The following is a 13,651-nucleotide window of genomic DNA, read 5'->3' as shown; positions in this document are numbered from 1 at the left end:
TAATAAATAAAAATTTTCCCTTTTTGGGTATGCTATTTTTCTATCACTCTCCTCTCTAATCAAGCCAGATAACTTACTTAGTCCCATAACCAATCCAATCCCTTGTCCCCCATCCAAGACCTTAGCTCACATTTGATTTTCCCACTTGAAATGCATCTTTTTTCCCCATACTTTTAATTCTTGGGAAAACTTGTAGAAGAGAGGGTTTGTACAATGGGAAAAGCTGGTGCTGGGTATCTCTCTGATGGGCAAAGAAACTAATTAGTGGAGAATTTAGTTTAATTTTTGGAAACTGACATTGTACCAACATCTCTTGTAAATGAGAATCAACCCTAAAATGGAAGTAGTAAATGAAATTTTTAAATATGTTCAGCTCATGGGTTTAAAATGCGATTTACATCAAAATTATTCATGAAGTTTTGGAATTTTCAACATTTTTGTTTAAAGCTCCAGTGTTTCAAAATTCATGTGTAGATTAAAAAAAAAAATTAAAAATAATCTCCTTAAGAGACTTTGAGGTGAGCTCTGAAGTTTTGTATAGATATTTTCATGGTGCCATATGAATTATTGAATATATATATATGTATGCATACACACACATACACACTTTTTATCACAGTAGAGATGTGGATAAGCTTTTACACACGCTTGCTACTTTCTGGATATGCTATTAGAACAGATATACAGCAGCAACTTTAGGGTTATACATGTTCTGAGCTACTGATAAATGATGTTTACTGATTGATGGAATATATGCTGCAGTCTTAGGTTGTGAATGAAGCAGGTTGAGACCGTGAAATATAACTGGCTAAGGCTGACCCACAATGCTAGCTGCAACACGTAATGGTCTTTTTCAAGAAGTAGGACTGATTATTTCATGTCTCAGTGTCCAGTCTTTTCAGTGCCTTTGAATCTTGCCATAATCACTTTAAAAAAATATTATGGGTAAGAGAAAGGAGCAATTGTAAGTCTATTTCAGAAGTTTCTAGATGTTACATTCTGATTCGTATTGCTGATCAATTGCTAATTCTAATTTTGCTCACCATATATTCTGTATACTTGTATGCTTAGATTGGATTCCACTTCTCCCACTCTGTCTCAGGCCTCATATTTTTTATTAATTAGACAATGTACACCTGGCAAATAATAAGTGCTCCATAAATGGTAGATTTAATACTTTTTGAAAGTATCACTTCTTGCCCTGGCCGGTTTGGCTCAGCGGTTAGAGCGTTGGCCTGCGGTCCTGAGAGACCCGGGTTCGGTTCCCGCTAAGGGCGCGTACCTCGGTTGCAGTTTGTCCCCGGCCCTGGTCGGTTGTGCGGGTGGCAGCCACTCGATGTGTCCCTTTCACATCGATGTTTCTCTCTCTCTCTCTCTCTCTCTCTCTGTTCCTCTCTCTCCCTCCCACTCTACCTGAACAAAAAATGGAAAAATGTCCTCTGGTGAGGATAAAAAAAAAAAAAAAAAAAAAAAAAGAAAGTATCACTTCTTTCTCCCTTCAATCTATTCTGTACACTGTGCTCACATTCATTCTTCTAGAATATCATTCTAATGATGTCACATTTTTGCTCAAAACCTTTATTAATTTCCAAATGTTTAGAGAATAAAACAGACTCCTTATTTTGGCATTCAAAGTCACCTTGACATGGCCCCACTAGTGACTTTAAAAGTCTGGATCACAAATCTACATTCCTGTGTGGTGTTTAAGAACTTGATCAATGAAATAAAATTTAAATACTGGTTCCACAATGTATAATCTCTATGGCCTAGTATCCTCATATGCAAAGTAGGAAGAATAATATTAACTACTTTATTAAATTATATAATTATAATTTAGATAACAACTATGGAGCTCTTAGTGTGTCTGACATGTTTCTTAGCTCTTAGCATGTACTTGATATATATAATAAGTGTTCAGTTTTTTTTTTAATATAGTTTCCATTTTTAGCAACCACTTTATATAGAGTTCTATATTATGTTTTTATGATGAGAAAATCTGAAAGACATACCTGAAAGTCATGCTCACACTTCAAAGAGGAATGCACTTTCCATCTATTAGCATATCACTTAATGCCAAAAAGGCAGATGTCTAAGGGCCAAGGAGAATTGAGCAGCTTCAGCTTGGCTGATGATATTCTTTCTATAACTTCTCTGTTAGTCATGCTCAATGAAGGGACAGAAATAATTCCCTCAAGGAGAGTAATTTTCCTCCGCAATAATAATGTCTGTAGCGTCCCTGAGATTAATGGCACTCTTGGGAGTATCCTATGGATTGCCTCAGTGTCCTAGATGAGAACAGCTTGTACAGAGAGCGAGGAAAGGCTGCCCCAGGGAGAAACCTGTACCTCGTCCCTGCTCCCCAATCTCTTCTCCTGCATTTTTAATGCACCGCCTCCCTGTCCTCTCCCTGCTCTCAGAGGACTAGGGCTGTATGCCGTTAATAATATCTTAGTTATTCTTTCTACCTGGATAACCCCTTACCTGGGAAGTGGTGCAAGAACACACACAGAAGAGTGAACATTTTTAAAACTAAGAAATGACCATTGTACTTGACAAGCATTATAAATTTTACTTAGTTTGCAATTTCTGCCCTCATCTTTTCCTACATTTCTTTTATTCTCATCATTTTCCTGAAGAATAGCTATGCACACCTTGTACTTATCTCCTTGGACATCAGTCTTGTAATTAATGTGAGGCCTACCACTTGGGGCATCGATCTGTTAATTAAAATTTCAAGAAGAGTCCGCCGAGAGTCAGTGTCATCCAGGGCTTCTCACTTAGAAGGGGGGTTACAAGTAACCCGCAAACTGCTCAGCTGTAAAATGAAGATGAACAGAAAACTTTAATTTTTAATTATGATGGTTGAGTGTCAAACATGGTGCTCACTTTGAACCAAGAGACCTTCCTCGCTCCTTGCCACAGATTTTTGACATCTGAACTAAAGGCAGCTGTTGACCAATTGAGTGAACATGGACCTCTGTATTAGATGGTAACAAACTGATCTACTCAGATTTTCTTCAAGTCCTTTGAGTATGAGTAAAATGTTGATACATTAAATGATCTTTCATTGAGTGGATTTGCTCATCTTTTTGTGTGCATGTCATCTGCCAAGTTGGGAAAAATTTTAGCCATTATTTCTTTGAACGTTTTTTCCAGCCCACCCTCTATTTTCTCTTTTTTCTAGGACACAAAACAACATGCACATTAGATCTTTTGTTATAGTAGTACAGACCTCTGAAGCTCTTTTCACTGACTTTTAGTCTGTTCTGTCTCTTGTTTATATGGGATAATTTCTATTGTTCTATCTTTAAGTTCACTGATGGTTCCTTCTGTCCTCTCCCTTCTGCTATTGAGCGCATCTATAGGGTTTTTAATTTTTTTTTAATTTTTAAGTTCTAACATTGTTTCATTATTATATTTTCTGTATCTTTTCTGAGACTTTCTATTTTTCCTTACTTTCCAGTATGTTTAAAATTGCTCAATCTTCAGGCATTATTTTGTTGACTGCTTTAAAATCTGTCACTTAATTCTAATATCTTTGTCATCTCGGTGTTGGCATTTGCCTTATTGTCTTTAGATTTTTCTACATTTTTGTAAGATGAGTGATTTTTTACATTGAATCCTGACATTGTGAGTATTATATAATGAGACTCTTACTCTAATTTAAATCTTCTGCTTTAGCAGTCTCCTCTGACTCTGCACAGTGGGCAATGTAGAGGACCACCTGGCTGCTGTCCACAGAGTTGGAAGGCCAGATTCCTCACTCAGCATCCTTGCCCCCTGAGTGGGGTCATGTCTCAGTCTTGCTGGGTGGGGCATGGGAGGTCAGACTCATCAGGCTTCTGTTGTGATGTTACTATGACTAGAAGGGTTAAAGATGACCTGTTGCTGTTCCCACATGACCTTCAATGACTTTGCAAAGGGTGACCTTGTTATACATATTATATGCCATTATGCACAAAAGAGCCAAGAAGTTTTCTTGGAGAAATTGCTGATTTCAGGATTGGGCCAAGATGAACCAAGAATATCTTATTTTATCAAAAAGTAAGGAAGGGACATGTGAAAAAGACACAGGATCCCAGTGATCAAGTCTTCACTACTTTAAATATTAAAATACATAACACTAGGAAGGAATTATAACCCATTAATTAAAGAGAGTTACATGATTGTATGCTGAAATAAAGCGAGGAAGAAAGGAAGAAAGAAAAGACATTTTCTTATAGTGGAATCACAACTGATACATATGGAAGTTGAAAAAGTATCAATGGAAACTAAAATTTGTAGGAGTAAGTGTGATAAGGAACTAGATATGTATAGTTTCAAATAGTCTCTTATGAATTACTTTTTGATTACAAAGGGATAAAATAGTACTATAGAGTGAAGAAATCTGGCAGACACCACCTTAATTTAGTGATCTAACTCACACTGACACCACGTATTTTTAGACAAATAGACATCATGTGCCTCCGGTCCCAATGCACTGAGGACACGTATCTTCACTGAGACTCCTATAATGAAGAAAGTTTACACAAATCCAAACTGAGAGATACTCTGCACAATAACTGGCATATACTTTTAAAAAATATGAAGGTTAAAAAAGTGAGAAAGCTGAAGTACTGTTTATTTTAAGAGATGTAACAACTGAATACAATGCAATAATTTGAATTGAGTTCCACACATGGAACAAAAAATGGTTATAAGGGATGTTATTGCAAGAATTAATAAAGTGTTGAATATGGGCTGTGGATTATTAGAAATTGGCAACTACCACATGTGAGCCAAATACATTCCGGGGCCTGCTTTTGTATAACCTATGAACTAAGAATTTTTACCATTTTAAAGGGCTACAAAATAAACATAGCCAAGAGTATGCAATATAGATCTAATGAGGCTCTGAAAATCTAAACTATTTATTATATGATGCTTTATGGAATACCATTTGCTAACTCCTGGACTAGAGTACCAGTAAATCAAGAACTACTTTATTTAAGCTCCTAGATCCAGCAGAATGTTCCCCTTGCCTTTCATCTGCGCGAGCCAACAAATCTCCTTTGTTCTTCTTAAACCACTTAGCACTTGCCTTAGATTCTAACACTTGTAACAAAAGGGTCTTGACTGATTGACTGATGTGTACCACCTGCACTGCCAGCACACGTGCCCTTGCTTTCTGCAGCTTTTTCAAGTGATTACAGCAGGACTTCAACTTTTCAATTAAGGAATTTCCCCTTTATCTGTTCTCTGCTCCCCACCAGAACTAAGAAGGAAAAAAAAATTGAGAAACACAGTCAACTGTCTATTCTACTTACATACTTCCTAGACGTTGGGGTGTTGCAAATCAGGTAGTTCATGAATTTTCTATTTTACTTCCTGGCGTAGATCACATTTAAGTCAGTGAGGGTCTTCAGAGGCATCATCAAATCTACAGTTATGGCTGGCATAACTTACAGGTATAGAATTTCCCATTTAGTCCGGGGTATGTGCCTTTATCCATTTTTCTGCTCTCAGAAGAAATATTGATGAAATGTGTCCAATGTAATTAAAAATGGATTCATAATGGAAATGTCAATTCAATGAACATAACTAATAACACTGTGAGTTCATATAATTACTTTTTAAATGGTCTAAAGATCTGATAGGAAAGAAGAAAAAAAAAACCCACTTCACTATGATATTACACTATTTCATCACTTTATAGCCCAGAAAATTCAAAAAGCAATTCTAAAGGGAGGGAAAGAGTAGAAGGGAGAGAGAGAAATCTCAAAATAATTCAGAGGAAAAAAAACATTTGCTTCACAGAGTTAGTCCAGAATCCTTTATTTGTTCTCTGTTCCATGCATCTCAGTAAATATGTAACATATTCTGGGAAGTATAACAGATACTGAAAATATAGTGATACAACGCAGCCCTTACTTCGGGGTAATCAAAAAATGTTAGGGAGGGGAAATACTATCATATAATTTCAGTGCCATCTGATAAGTGAATTGGAAGTTGTACTTATAAACCTTATTGCCCAGAGGATTAATAAAAGTCTTTCTAAAGGATAAAAGGTTGCTATGGGCATTGAAGGTGAATATGGGAGTTGCTAGGATAATATTGATGAGTGAAGAAAGCATGTGCTCAGGGAGAGAGATTAAACAACATTTAGTAGAAATCTAAAATAATGGAAAATAAGAGTTGTTATAGACATTTGAAAATTCAAGAAGATCGTATGTACAGAATGAAATACCAAAATATAATAATGGAAAGAAGTTAAACTTATAAGTTTCTAGAAGAAAACCTTGGGTTCAGAGCGAGCCACCTAAGAGAAAGGAATGCAGGATAGGATGTTGGAACAAATGAATGAAAAAGAGAGGAAAGGCCTGGCCAGTGTGGCTCAGTGGTTGAGCATCGGCTCATATACCAAGAGGTCGTTGGTTCGATTTCTAGTCAGGGCACATGCCCAGGTTGTGGGCCAGATCCCCAGTAGGGGGCATGCAGGAGGCAGCCAATTTAATGTTCTTTCTCACAGATGGATCCATCTCTCTCTCTCTCTCTCTCTCTCTCTCTCTCTCTAAAAATCAATAAAGAAAAAAAATTTTAAAGTAAAAGAGGAAAGAAAGGGAATTAAGAAGAGGGAGAGTAAAGGACAAAGAAAAGAGAGAGAGAGAGGGAGAAGGAGAAGGAGAAGGAGGAGAAGGGAAGGGAGGGAGGGAGGGAGGAAGGAAGGAAGGAAGGAAGGAAGGAAGGAAGGAAGGAAGGAAGGAAGGAAGGAAGGAAGGAAGGAGAGAGAGAGAGGGCTAGCTGAATGTGGTTTACAGAAGTCACAGATTATTACACACCAGTGGATGGTCACCTGCAGACATACATAACTAAGTAAGAGTAAACCAGGCTGTCTTCCCTGAATTTGTTTCTGCAACATGACTTGAGATTCAGGGCTTAACAAACCCACCAACACTTTCCAGAGCTGTTGATTTACTTAAGAGAATGTATGGAACCCTTGGGGAACCTGTAAAGGTGTCACAGGGGAATAGCACGGCCCCCTACAATTTTTTTCGACCTTGCCTATTCTCTGATAACAGAGCCTCCGTTTCAGTTGGAGAATCATCTTTTCCATGTGATTTGGTCAGCCAGCTTGACCCCTAGTTAGATGCTCCAGGTGACCAAGGCCTTTATAATCATAACCTTGAATCCTCAGGCTTTAATGATTAGTTGAAAAAGGTGACCCCATTCTACTTTGCACTGCTGAAGAAGACCTCTTTTTTATTTATTCAACTCAGAATTATAAAAAGATAAGCTTGAGTCTGGGTCACCACTCGCAATGAACCAACTGAAAAAGAAGTCAACGGAAAGGAAGGTAGGCCCATGAAATGGAGTGAGATCCCATCCCAATGCCATTGTCTGTGCCTCCGGGCCTGCTAGTGATGGGGTGTTTCAGTTACTGTTGTCCTGGGAATGTCTTGTTCATCATTTCTGAAGAACGTTGGACTGGTACTAATTTTCAAGTTAGTAATTTATTTTTTGTTGGTGTTATTAGTTTATTTTCTTTTATTTCACTATCTTATCATTTCTATCATTTCTGTTGAACAACAAGCTATTAATTCCATGGTTGATCCTTTGAGGTTAATGGGTTTTTTTCCTCCCTCCATTTAAAAGTTCCTTTTTGTTTTGTTTCTACAGTTGGACTATAATGTGCCTGGATATGATTTAATTGTATTTACCCTGCTTAGGATTTGCTAAGCTTCATGAGGCTGTGGGTTGCTTTGCTTTTTTATTAGTTTTAGAAAAATCCTCAGAAACAATTTGACTTCCAAGTGTTTCTTCTGTCTCATTCTCTTTTCCCTCTGAGACTCCAGTTACACATACATTAAACCTTTACCATATTTCTTAAGCATGTGTGTGAATGTGTGTGTGTGTGTGTGTGTGTGTATATATACATGTGTGTGTGTGTGTGTGTGTGTGTATATATATATATATATATATATATATATATACATATGTGCATATATATATATATTTTTTCCATCTGTGCTTATATCTGAATTTTTTCCCCCCGTGACCTATTTTCTGGTTCACTATTAATATCAGCTATCATATATTTTTTAGTTCTGGAATATCCATTTGATCTTTTAGAGTACATTTCCCTGGTGGAATTCTCCACCTTGTTCCCTATTTTCTTGCACATATTAATCATAGTTATTTTAAAGTCTATGTCTGGTATCTCAAATATCTGGGTTACCTGTAGGCTTATTTTTATTGCCTTTTTTTTTTTTTTTTGGTCTTAGTCATTTTCTTGTTATGCTTGGTAATTTTTGATTAAATATTTGTAGATGTTGCTATACATTCCAAGACATTTATTTCCCCTTTCCTTTGCTGTTAGCCGGAACAGAGTGTGTCCACGCAATGCAATCAAGGAGAAATGTTCTTTAAAGATCCGTGTAAAGATCAGGCAGGATCCCTAGAATGTAGGTCTCCAGGGGTTCCAACGGAAAGCCTGGACTTCTCACCATAGGCCCTTCTACTTGGGATCCTGAACTTCAAATTTGTTACTGAAAGCTGCTGGAAAAAAACAAAACAAAACAAAATAAAACAAAAACAAAGAAAAACGTGTCCTGGTTTGTACACCCAGAATTCTCATTCGGGCAACAGTTATTTGGGACTCAGTGGCGCTGTCTGGTCAGGGGCTGAATCACCTCCCAGCTCACTGCAGACTGCACCACTGCCCCCTGTCCTGCACCCAAGTACCAGGGCTCATCTTCGTCAGTCGCCTGCTTCCTGTCGGCAATCACTTGATTTCTAGCTCCTGAAATCAGGTAGGAGAATAGGGCATCCTCTGTTCTTCAGCCCTGATAGAGGAAAGAAGCTTCCGTGGCAATAACATGGATTTGTGTTAAATACAAAGTAAGGCACGGGTTAGGAAATGGCAAACGCGTCAAAGGAAAACACCCTGGGTTTTAGGCGAATGTCTCCACGCCCCCATCTCTCAGGCATCGTTTGCTCTTGCACAGCCTTGGCAAACTGCAACTCCAGTTCTTGTCTCCCCAGTCCTGGGAAACTGCCAAAACACTCTGATGACTTTTCTACCTCTTTGTCTTTGCCACCTCCTGCTTTTTGGGCTCCTCAGCCTCTCATCGTCTGCAAAACACAGCACATTCTCCCAGCAAAAAAGTGGTGCTCACAGTGTACACCTTGTACACCTCACCTGAATGAGCTTCCTTTTCCTGAGCTACTGATCTCACAAATCCTGGCGGCATTGGCATTTTTACTCTGCCTTTATAGATTGCGTGTGTGTGTGTGTGATTTGGATTTTTAGCTGCTGTTAGTGAGATGTGCTACTCTGTCATTGTTTGAAGCAGAATTCTTACCTACGTATTATTTTAGACATCATTTCTCATGAAAATTCAGATTTTTTTCACTTGGAAAAATAACAAGCTCTGGCAACACAGAATCCTTATTCCTTTGACTCAGCATGCATTTTACAAGATGCAATCTTCAGCACTCTGGTGTCTTTCAGCTTTCCAGCTTCACTCGTTTCCGTCACCTGTACACCCCTCTGTAATCATTTGATTTTGCATCTCTTGAAGTATATTGAGAGCACAGTATTTTTTTGTTTGTTTGTTCCTCAAAGCCACTGCAGAGGAAAGGAGCTTCAGGGGCAATCAAAGAGATTTTTCTTAGACATAAAACATTTCTCCATTATAGTCACTTTTCAATAAAGACAAAGCATTTCTAGAACATAGTACAAATAGGTTAGATGCTCCATCCATGGAGTATAAATAAGACTATGTCAGAGATTTGGAATGAATTGGAAATTAGGCTGACTAGGTGGACTAGCTTCATTAAACTCTGTACAATGGGCCCTGGCCGGTTTGGCTCAGCGGTTAGAGTGTTGGCCTGCAGACCAGAGAGTCCTGGGTTCTGTTCCTGCTAAAGGCATGTACCTCAGTTGCAGTTTGTCCCCAGCCCTAGTTGGGGTTGTGTGGGTGGCAAGCAATTGATGTGCTCTCTTGCATCCATGTTTCTCTCTCTCTCTCTTCCTCCCTCCCTCTCTCCTGCTCTATCTGAAGATAAATGCAAAAATGTCCTCAGGTGAGGATAAAAAAAATAAACTCTGTGCAATGGTTAAGAAATAAAAGAGCATGTGTAATGGTAGAAAAGTTTATTATTCAATGATTCATTTGCTCAGTATATATTGCATATCTACTATATGCTAGGCTAGTTTCTAGGCACCTTGAATCGGTGACCTTTATTTTTAGCTGGATAATAAAAATAATAAATGCATAAAGAAGCAAATATAATACTTTCAGATGGTGCTAAGTAGTTGTGGGAGGCAGAATAATTGCCCTCAGAGGTATCCATGTCCTACTGCCCAGCATCTGTGAATACGTTGCTTCACATAGCAAAGGAAACTTTGCAGTTGTCATTAAGGCCAAGGACCTTAAAATGGGAGATGATCCTTCATTAACCTAGTGACCCTGATATAATAATAGGAGCCTTCAAAAGCTGAGAACCTTTCCTGGCTGTAGTCGGAGGGAGAGAAGACTACAAAAGAAAGATCAGAGATACAACATTGCTGGCTTTGAAGATGAAGACAAGAGGCATGAGCCAAGGATTGTGTATGGCCGCTACAAGCTGGAAAAGGGAAGAAAATTGATTCTACCCTAAAGCTTTCAGAAAGAAATGCAGCCTCGCTCACATCCTGATCTTAGCCCAGAGAGACATGTGTTGGACTTCTGCCCTGTAGAATTAGAACCCACTGGTGTCTCAAGCTGCTGGGTGTGTGGTAATAGGCTGCCACAGCAATGCGAAATCAATGGAACATTATGAAGAAAATAGTATAGGCCAGTGATACAGAAAGTGGTGATCTTGGGTGGGATGGCTGCCCTAGCTCAGGGATGATGGAAAACTTTCCAAAGAGGAAACATGATGAGGAAGCCAGAGGACAGCATAGGGAACGTCTATCACCTGAGGACTGGAGAGAACACCAGGATAACTGGAGACCAATGAAAGAGTGAGATCTATCCATCTAGGGTGGTGGAGGGGGGCGTACAGGACAGGATTGGAAATGAGGTAAGAGAAGCAAGCAGGTGACAGATTGTAAGTCCTAGTCAAGTGTTCAAGTTTTAGTCTCATTTTGTTTGGAGGGGTGTCAGCAGAAGAATGCATAATTTTCTTTGCTTTCTTAACCCCGTCCCCAGAGAATTTGGCTTACTAGATGTTGAAGGGCTCTGAAGACCTGCATGTGTGCGAGGACCCCTGATACTGGTGCAGGTGGTCTTTTGATCCCAGTATGACAAACACTGCTTCGATTTCTGTATCTCTTGGGACTAGTTGTCTGCCTTGCATATATGTGTGCTTTCCCCTCTTTCTTGCAGATACTTTCCCAGAATAGACTGTAATCTCAAAACCACAGAACATTTTTTAGGTCCCTCCCATGTTGCTCATGCTCTTTAATGATGGAAACTCTACTGTTTCTCTTGCTCTCACCTCATCCTTTAGGAATCTGCTACCTTTTTAAAGGAAACTGCTCCTGATAAAGCTCATAGACTTGCAGCTATGTTTGAGCAAGAAATAGATGTCTCTTCTGTTGAGGGTCAGGGCATGAGGAATACAAAAAGTTTGGGTTAGAAAAGGGATGTGTCCCTAAAATAATTCACACCTATGAATTGGATTTAGGAAAACAGACCATGATGATAGAAACACCATGATGTGCAGATACCACCAAAATATTAGACCTTTTCTTCCTGCATAGATGGCCCTCACACCTGATTTGACCTTCTTACTGTTCAAAGATAAGCTCTCAGTCATGCTTATTTGCGAGAGCTCTCTCGTCTCACTCTTTCTGACCACTAAGATAAGTGGGTGGTGTGGAGGAGTCTCTCATCTTAAAGAGGTAGCCAACTTGCCTTGGTCGGTTGGGCTCAGCAGTTGGGGTGCCGGAATGCAGACCAAAGAGTTGTGGGTTCAATTCTGGTCAAGGGCATGTACCTTGGTTGTGGTTCATGCCCTGGCCCTGGTTGGGGTCATGTGGCAAACAACCAGTTGAAGTGTCTCTCACATTGATGTCTCTTTATCTCCATTCCTTCCCCTCTATCTGAAGATAAATGGAAAAACATCCTAGGGTGAGGATTTAAAAAAATAAAGAGGCCCAAGTGTCCATCAATAGATGAGTGGATAAAAAAGCTGTGGTACATATATACAATGGAATACTATGCAGTTGTAAGAAAGAAAGATCTCTTATCCTTTGAGACAACATGGAGGGACCTGGAGAGTATTATGCTAAGCGAAATAAGCCAATCAGAGAAAGACAAATACCACATGATCTCACTTGTGTAATACAATGAGCAAGGTGGGCTGATGAATGAAATAGACCCAGAGACATAGAAAGGAGTGTGGTTCAGACAGACAAACCTCAGAGGAAGGGGGTGGGAGGATTGGTTGAGATGAACCAAAGAATTTATATGCATGTATGCATAACCAATGGATATAGACAACAATGTGTGGGGGTTGAGTGAGGCGGGATGGGAGGTGGGTGTCTAGGGGGAAAAAGGAGAAATATCTGTAACAAAAATAAATTAATAAAAATTGGGAAAAAAAATATAGAGATGGCCAACTTGACCTGTTTTAATTACAATTTTCTGGTATTATTGAAAGCCAGCAATAATATTTTTTAATCTTTCCATTTTCTTGCCTCTTAACTATGTTTATTTAAGGGGACTGATGATTGACAGGCAAGCCTCCTATATAAAGACCCCTGTTTCAGGTGTTTCAAAATCATCTTTGATCTTATGCAGAACTCAGCAGCTGTGTGTACAGTTCTTTCCTGGCTTCTCATACTCTTTTATTTCATCTCGCCTTGGCTTTGGGATTGCACTTGCATTTTTTTCTAGAGGAATTATCTTTAAGTGACAGCCTTAAAGAGAAGTGAGTGAATATTTCTATTATTGGCTTAAGGATGTGCCTGCAAGAAGGAGCATTGAGACATCTGTGGAGTTAATCCAGGCTCCTGAACTCTTTCTATTTTGCACTGGTGTGGCCTGATGTTTGGTATCTTCTTCTGCACATGATGGCCGTTGTGCTCAGACTCTCTCCTGACCCCGTCAGTGTCTCTTTGCAAACCCATTCAGGAATGTATGTACTTGAGTATGTGAAGGGCACCAGAATAGGGCAAAAACCAATACCAAGCAAGGCCCATAGCCCAGTTATTCATAGTCTGTGATTCCAGATTTATAGTGCATACTCTTTACTACAATGGTCTCTCAAAACTATAGATCGAATCTTGACCCTCTCAGTTCAAAGACCTTCAGTGGTTTCCCCTTGCACGTGGAAGAAAATACGAATTTTTACCTTTGAGTAAGAAATGACAGGGTAACCATGTAACCATTGCCCATGCTAGGACCTTTGAGAGTAATAGGAGTGCTGTGAATAGTTACGCTTGGGCCACAGGCTCAGACTCATACTGCATTGAGCAAACAGGGACACATGGCCACCCTAAGTAGAAACCTGTCCTCACATGCACTCTCAATCCCCCTGTCCCTCTGCTGCAATCACACTGGCCTCTTTCAGTTCCATGAACATGCTAAGCTTTCCCACCTCCTGACCTTTGCACATGCTGTGCACTTCATTTAAAACACGTTCACTTGGTTCCTTGCGTGACTGGCTCCTCACCCGTTGA

The sequence above is a fragment of the Molossus molossus genome, unplaced genomic scaffold (genome assembly GCF_014108415.1).
Source record: "Molossus molossus isolate mMolMol1 unplaced genomic scaffold, mMolMol1.p scaffold_m16_p_4, whole genome shotgun sequence".
NCBI lineage: Eukaryota > Metazoa > Chordata > Mammalia > Chiroptera > Molossidae > Molossus > Molossus molossus.
The sequence above is the reverse complement of the archived record's forward strand: the minus strand, read 5'-3'. Positions refer to the sequence as shown.